This window comes from Triticum aestivum, chromosome 5D (assembly GCF_018294505.1).
Source record: "Triticum aestivum cultivar Chinese Spring chromosome 5D, IWGSC CS RefSeq v2.1, whole genome shotgun sequence".
Classification (NCBI taxonomy): Eukaryota; Viridiplantae; Streptophyta; class Magnoliopsida; order Poales; family Poaceae; genus Triticum; species Triticum aestivum.
In genome coordinates, this window is record NC_057808.1 from 5,260,855 (window position 1) to 5,268,382 (window position 7,528).

The following is a 7,528-nucleotide window of genomic DNA, read 5'->3' on the forward strand; positions in this document are numbered from 1 at the left end:
CGTTTCTAGAGGCAATTACTTTTGCTTCCAGATCTGAAATAGGAGGTATACCCAACTGTTTTGGGTATTCTATGAAGATGTATTTATCCGCTTTGGGTTCGAGCTTATCAGCCTGAAACCTTTTCACATAAGCATCGCAGCCCCAAACTTTTAAGAAACGACAACTTAGGTTTCTCTAAACGGTGTCGTCTCAACGGAATTTGCGTGGTGCCCCTTTTAAAGTGAATGCGGTTGTCTCTAATGCCTAACCCATAAACGATAGTGGTAATTCGATAAGAGACATCATGGTATGCACCATATCCAATAGGGTGCAGCTATGATGTCCGGACACACCATCACACTATGGTGTTCCAGGCGGTATTAATTGTGAAACACTTTCCACAATGTCTTAATTGTGTGCCAAACTCGTAACTCAGATACTCATCTCTATGATCATATCACAGACATTTTATCCTCTTGTCACGACGATCTTCAACTTCACTCTGAAATTACTTGAACCTTTCAATAATTCAGACTTGTGTTTCATCAAGTAAATACACTCAGCATCTACTCAAATCATCTGCGAAGTAAGAACATAACGATATCCACTGCATGCCTCAGCACTCATTGGACTGCATGCATCAAAATGTATTACTTCCAACAAGTTGCTCTCTTGTTCCATCTTACTGAAAACGAGGCTTTTAAGTCATCTTGCCCATGAATGATTCAAAATCAAGTGAGTGCAAACGATCCATCTGCATGGAGTTTCTTCATGCACATATACCAATAGACATGGTTCGCATGTCTCAATCCTTTCAAAAATGAGTGAGTCCAAAGATCCATCTACATGGAGCTTCTTCATGCGTTTTATCCCAATATGACTCAAATAGCAGTGTCACAAGTATGTGGTACTATCATTACTTTTGGCATGAACATGTGTATCACTACGATCGAGATTCATTTTAGGTGCAAGACCATTGAAGGTATTATTCAAATAAACAGAGTAACCATTATTCTCCTTAAATGAATATCCGTATTGCGATAAACATAATCCAATCATGCTCAACGCAAACACCAAATCTCAATGGTACAGGGAGCATGCGATGCTTGATCACATCAACCTTGGAAACACTTCCAACACATATCGTCATCTCACCTTTAGCTAGTCTCCGTTTATTCCGCAGCTTTTATTTCGAGTTACTAACACTTAGCAACCGAACCGGTATCTAATACCCTAGTGCTGCTCGGAGTACTAGTAAAGTACACATTCATATAATGTATATCCAATATACTTCTGTCGACCTTGCCTGCCTTCTCATCTACCAAGTATCTAGGGTAGTTCCGCTTCAGTGACCGTTCCCCTCATTACAGAAGCACTTAGTCTCGGGTCTGGGTTCAACCTTGGGATTCTTCACTAAAGCAATAAACGACTTGCTGTTTCATGAAGTCTCCCTTTTGCCCTTGCCCTTCTAGACTAGTGGTTTTACTAACCATCAACAATTGATGCTCCTTCTTGATTTCTACTCTCGCGGTGTCAAACATCGCAAATAGCTCAAGGATCATCATAACTATCCCTGATATGTTATAGTTCATCACGAAGCTCTACTAGCTAGGTGGCAGTGACTAGGGAGAACAATCACTATCTCATCTGGGAGATTAACTCCCACTCGATTCAAGCGATTGTTGTACTCAGACAATCTGAGCACCTGCTCAATGGTTGAGCTTTTCTCCCTTAGTTTGCAGGCTTAAGAAACTTGTGAGAGGTCTCATACCTCTTGACGTGGGCACTAATCTGAAATCCCAATTTCAGTCTTCGGAACATCTCATATGTTCTGCGACGTTTCAAAACCGTCTTTGGTGCCACAATTCTAAACCGTTAGCAATACGCACTGAACTATCACGTAGTCATCAAAACGTGTATGCCAGATGTTTCGCAACATCTACAGACGACGTTGAGGTTCAGCACACCGAGCGGTGCATTAAGGACATAAGCCTTCTGTGCAGCAATGAGGACAATCCTCAGTTTACGGACCCAGTCCGCATAATTTCTACTACCAACTTTCAACTAAATTTTCTCTAGGAACATATCTTAAACAGTAGAACTAAAGCGCAATGACATAACTTGTAAAGATCTTTTGACTATGTTCATGATAATGAAGTTCATCTGATTATTGAACTCCCACTCAGATAGACATCCCTCTAGTCATCTAAGTGGTACATGATCCGAGTCAAACTAGGCCGTGTCCGATCATCACGTGAGACGGACTAGTCATCATCGGTGAACATCTCCATGTTGATCGTATCTACTATACGACTCATGTTCGACCTTTCGGTCTCTTGTGTTCCAAGGCCATGTCTGTACATGCTAGGCTCGTCAAGTCAACCTAAGTGTTTTGCATGTGTTCCGAGGCCATGTCTGTACATGCTAGGCTCGTCAACACCCGTTGTATTCGAACGTTAGAATCTATCACACCTGATCATCACGTCGTGCTTCGAAACAACGGACCTTCGCAACGGTGCACAGTTAGGGGGAACACGTCTCTTGAAATTTTATAAGGGATCATCTTACTTACTACCGTCGTTCTAAGCAAATAAGATGCATAACATGATAAACATCACATGCAATCAAATAGTGACATGATATGGCCAATATCATTTTGCTCCTTTGATCTCCATCTTCGGGGCACCATGATCATCTTTGTCACCGGCATAACACCATGATCTCCATCATCATGATCTCCATCATTGTGTCTTCATGAAGTTGTCACACCAACGATTACTTCTACTTCTATGGCTAACGCGCTGAGCAATAAAGTAAAGTAATTTACATGGCGTTATTCAATGACACGCAGGTCATACAAAAATAAAGACAACTCCTATGGCTCCTGCCGGTTGTCATACTCATCGACATGCAAGTCGTGATTCCTATTACAAGAATATGATCAATCTCATACATCACATATATCATTCATCATATCTTCTGGCCATATCACATCACATAGCACATGCTGCAAAAACAAGTTAGACGTCCTCTAATTGTTGTTGCAAGTTTTTACGTGGCTTGTATAGGTTTCTAGCAAGAACGTTTCTTACCTACGTAAAACCACAACGTGATATGCCAATTTCTATTTACCCTTCATAAGGACCCTTTTCATCGAATCCGTTCCGACTAAAGTGGGAGAGACAGACACCCGCTAGCCACCTTATGCAACTAGTGCATGTCAGTCGGTGGAACCTGTCTCACGTAAGTGTACGTGTAAGGTCGGTCCGGGCCGCTTCATCCCACAATGCCGCCGAAACAAGATAAGACTAGTAACGGCAAGAAGAATTGGCAACATCTACGCCCACAACTACTTTGTGTTCTACTCGTGCATAGAAACTACGCATAAACCTGGCTCTGATACCACTGTTGGGGAACGTAGCAGAAATTCAAAATTTTCTACGCATCACCAAGATCAATCTATGGAGTAATCTAGCAATGAAGGGAAGGGGAGTGCATCTACATACCATTGTAGATCGTGATGCGGAAGCATTGCAAGAACGCGGATGAGGGAGTCGTACTCGTAGCGATTCAGATCGCGGTTGATTCCGATCTAAGCACCGAAGAACGGTGCCTCCGCGTTCAACACACGTGCAGCCCGGTGACGTCTCCCACGCCTTGATCCAGCAAGGAGAGAGGGAGAGGTTGGGGAAGACTCCATCCAGCAGCAGCACGACGGCGTGGTGGTGGTGGAGGAGCGTGGCAATCCCGCAGGGCTTCGCCAAGCACCGCGGGAGAGGAGGAGGACGGAGAGGGGTAGGGCTGCGCCTAAAAGGAGACTTTCTCGTGTGTCTTGGGCAGCCCAAACCTCAACTATATATAGGGGGGAGGGGGCTGCGCCCCCCTCTAGGGTTCCCACCCCAAGAGGAGGCGGCCAGCCCTAGATCCCATCAAGGGGGGCGGCCAAGGGGAGGAGAGGGGGAGGCGCCCCACTAGATGGGGCCCTAAGGCCCATCTGGACCTAGGGTTTGCCCCCTCCCACTCTCCCATGCGCCTTGGGCCTTGGTGGGGGGGGCGCACCAGTCCACCTGGGGCTGGTCCCCTCCCACACTTGGCCCACGCAGCCTTCTGGGGCTGGTGGCCCCACTTGGTGGACCCCCGGGACCCTCCCGGTGGTCCCGGTACATTACCGATATCACCCGAAACTTTTCTGGTGACTAAAACAGGACTTCCCATATATAAATCTTTACCTCCGGACCATTCCGGAACTCCTCATGACATCCGGGATCTCATCCGGGACTCCGAACAACATTCGGTAACCACGTACATACTTTCCCTATAACCCTAGCGTCATCGAACCTTAAGCGTGTAGACCCTACGGGTTCGGGAACCATGCAGACATGACGGAGACGTTCTCCGGTCAATAACCAACAGCGGGATCTGGATACCCATGTTGGTTCCCACATGTTCCACGATGATCTCATCGGATGAACCACGATGTCGGGGATTCAATCAATCTCGTATTCAATTCCCTTTGTCTATCGATATGTTACTTGCCCGAGATTCGATCGTCGGTATCCCTATACCTTGTTCAATCTCGTTACCGGCAAGTCTCTTTACTCGTTCCGTAACTCACATCATCCCATGATCAACTCCTTGGTCACATTGTGCACATTATGATGATGTCCTACCGAGTGGGCCCAGAGATACCTCTCCGTTTACACGGAGTGACAAATCCCAGTCTCGATTCGTGCCAACCCAACAGACACTTTCGGAGATACCTGTAGTGCACCTTTATAGTCACCCAGTTACGTTGTGATGTTTGGTACACCCAAAGTATTCCTACGGTATCCGGGAGTTTGCACAATCTCATGGTCTAAGGAAGTGATACTTGACATTAGAAAAGCTCTGAGCAAACGAACTACACGATCTTGTGCTAGGCTTAGGATTGGGTCTTGTCCATCACATCATTCTCCTAATGATGTGATCCCGTTATCAACGACATCCAATGTCCATGGTCAGGAAACCGTAACCATCTATTGATCAACGAGCTAGTCAACTAGAGGCTTACTAGGGACATGTTGTTGTCTATGTATCCACACATGTATCTGAGTTTCCTATCAATACAATTCTAGCATGGATAATAAACGATTATCATGAACAAGGAAATATAATAATAACCTATTTATTATTGCCTCTAGGGCATATTTCCAACATCCCCAACATTCGAGACCCCGCCCGTATGTACGTACGTGGCCGTATTTTCTTTCTTGCAACATGGCCGTTGTACGTATGTGTACATGCTACGTGCGCGCCTCAACTACCACACGTGCGCGCCTCTACTACCACACGTGCCCTTCCTTGCAGGGCCACGGTTCATCGCTGCAGCCTGCAGACAGACCGATCGACCAGTATGTACGTACACGTTCGACCAGAATGACAACGCTATGTACGCTTCGACCGGGTGGGTCCCAACTGTCAGGCACTTCCTTGCTGCGAAGATGTAGCTGGTGGGTCCCAGCAGTCAGGGGGCGAATCATTTTTTTGCCCGTAATATGGACGCACTTCCTTGCGTGTGAAGATGTAGCTTGTGGGTCCCAGCAGTCAATGGGCGAATCATTTTTTTCCTGTAATATGGGCGCACTTCCTTGCGTGCGAAGATGTAGCTGGTGGATTCCAGAAGTCAAGGGGAGAAAACATTATTTTTCAGGGTAAAAAGGATGCAGTTGCATGCATGCGTCCATGGGCGTGGTGCGTCCCCACTGTCAGCCTCTCACGTACAGTCATCTTCCGATGACTCTCGGTTGTTGACCACGTTGACCACACCGTGCCGAGCACACCAAGGCCGGTGAACGACGGCGAGGCCCTAGACTGGAATGACCCGGAGATGGGGAAGACGCGGCAGTGGAGTCGCAGATGGAGAGGAGTGGGAAACTTGACTGGTTCGGGTGCGCGGCAGCACTGCCGCGGTGCCGCCCACGGGAGACACGAGCAAGAACAGAGGTTGAAGAAGGAGCACGGCTGTTGGATTAACATCCAACGGTCCAGCTGCTAGAATCATTTGTTGATTAAGTTGACAAAGCCCTGCGTACATGTCCGCTTAGTAGGCCCACAAGTCAGCCACCAAATCTAACGAGTCCCAGCTGTCAATGGGAGGAATATTTTTTTTGCATAACAAGGAGGCACTTCCTTCCGTGCGAAGATACATCTGGTGGGTCCCAGCTGTTAGGGGGAGGAAACTGCTTAATTAGGAGGAACTTTCCTTGCGTGCGACCATGGACCTCGTGGGTCCCAGCCGTCAGGCTCTCCACGTATGTTGACCATGCCGCACCGAGCGCACCGAGGCGATGGACGATGGCGAGGCCCCAGACTGGAACGGCCAGGAGATGGGGAAGACGCGGCAGTGGAGTCGCAGACGGAGAGGAGTGGGAAACTTGACTGGTTCGGGTGCGGGGTGGGCCTACACTCGGCACAGAATAATAGGAGGTGCGGAGTGGAGGGATGGCCTGGCCGTCGGCGGGGTAGCATTTCGCTCAGGCGTGCAAAACAACGCCGCTGGACGCCAGAGGCTGGAGCAGGCGGTGCCGGCAGCGCTGGGGGAAGAAGACAAGAGATTGAAGAAGAATGCCGGCCGTTGGATGTAAATCCAACGCCTTCTTAGGCTTCGACCTACTGGCCCACATGCCAGCCAGTCCATTTGCTGGGCTGGGTGAAACAATGATGTAGCATCTATGCAGCCCGTCTATATATATGGTAGAATTTAAAGCCCATTTGCATTTTTCTCGAAATCCGCGGACTTGCTGGGCTGGGTGAAAATATCATATTGGGCTATACGGACAAATGTTATAAAAACATAAACACATGATTGTACGTCTATTACTGCATTGGTCAGTAAAATCTTTGCAAGCTTATGTACGCAATCACTAGGAGTTAACTTGCCAAGTTATATATAAACAATTATTATTATTATTTTGTAAGAACTTTCAACTTACAAAATAAAATATCATTTTAATTTGATGAGTTAATAGTACGTGGGGTATTATTATTTTTTAGGCTAGACGTGGGACAGTTGAGTTGGTTCTAGGGAAAAGTACTGGGAGAAAACTCAGTTTACATCGAAAAAGAAAGTGGGAGAAAATTCAGATATAGGATTAATGAAAACGAAAAATAAAGGAAGTGGGAAGGTCTATAAAATGGTTGGACGAACGACAGGTTTAACGGAAACTTATGTTGTTTCTAATATGTAATAAAATAAGATATAAATATAGGTTCAGTTTTGCATTCTTATAGAAAACATAGGTTAAGTTTTGCATTCTTATAGAAAAATAGAACTGAGTTGTGCGTCGTCTTGAAAAAACAAACATAACTTGGGCTGCTGATGTTATAGACAAGCTAGGTTGGGAGGCCCAGAGGCCGCTTGATACCTGCTGGATCCAAAAAATGTTGAAACATGTCGTGGGCTGCCCATGTTAAACAACAAAACCTAGGCCATGGACCTAGTGGGCCCGGGACTGTCAGCCTCTCGACGAACAGTTGTCTCCCGATTCCTCTTGTTTTGCTGACCATGTT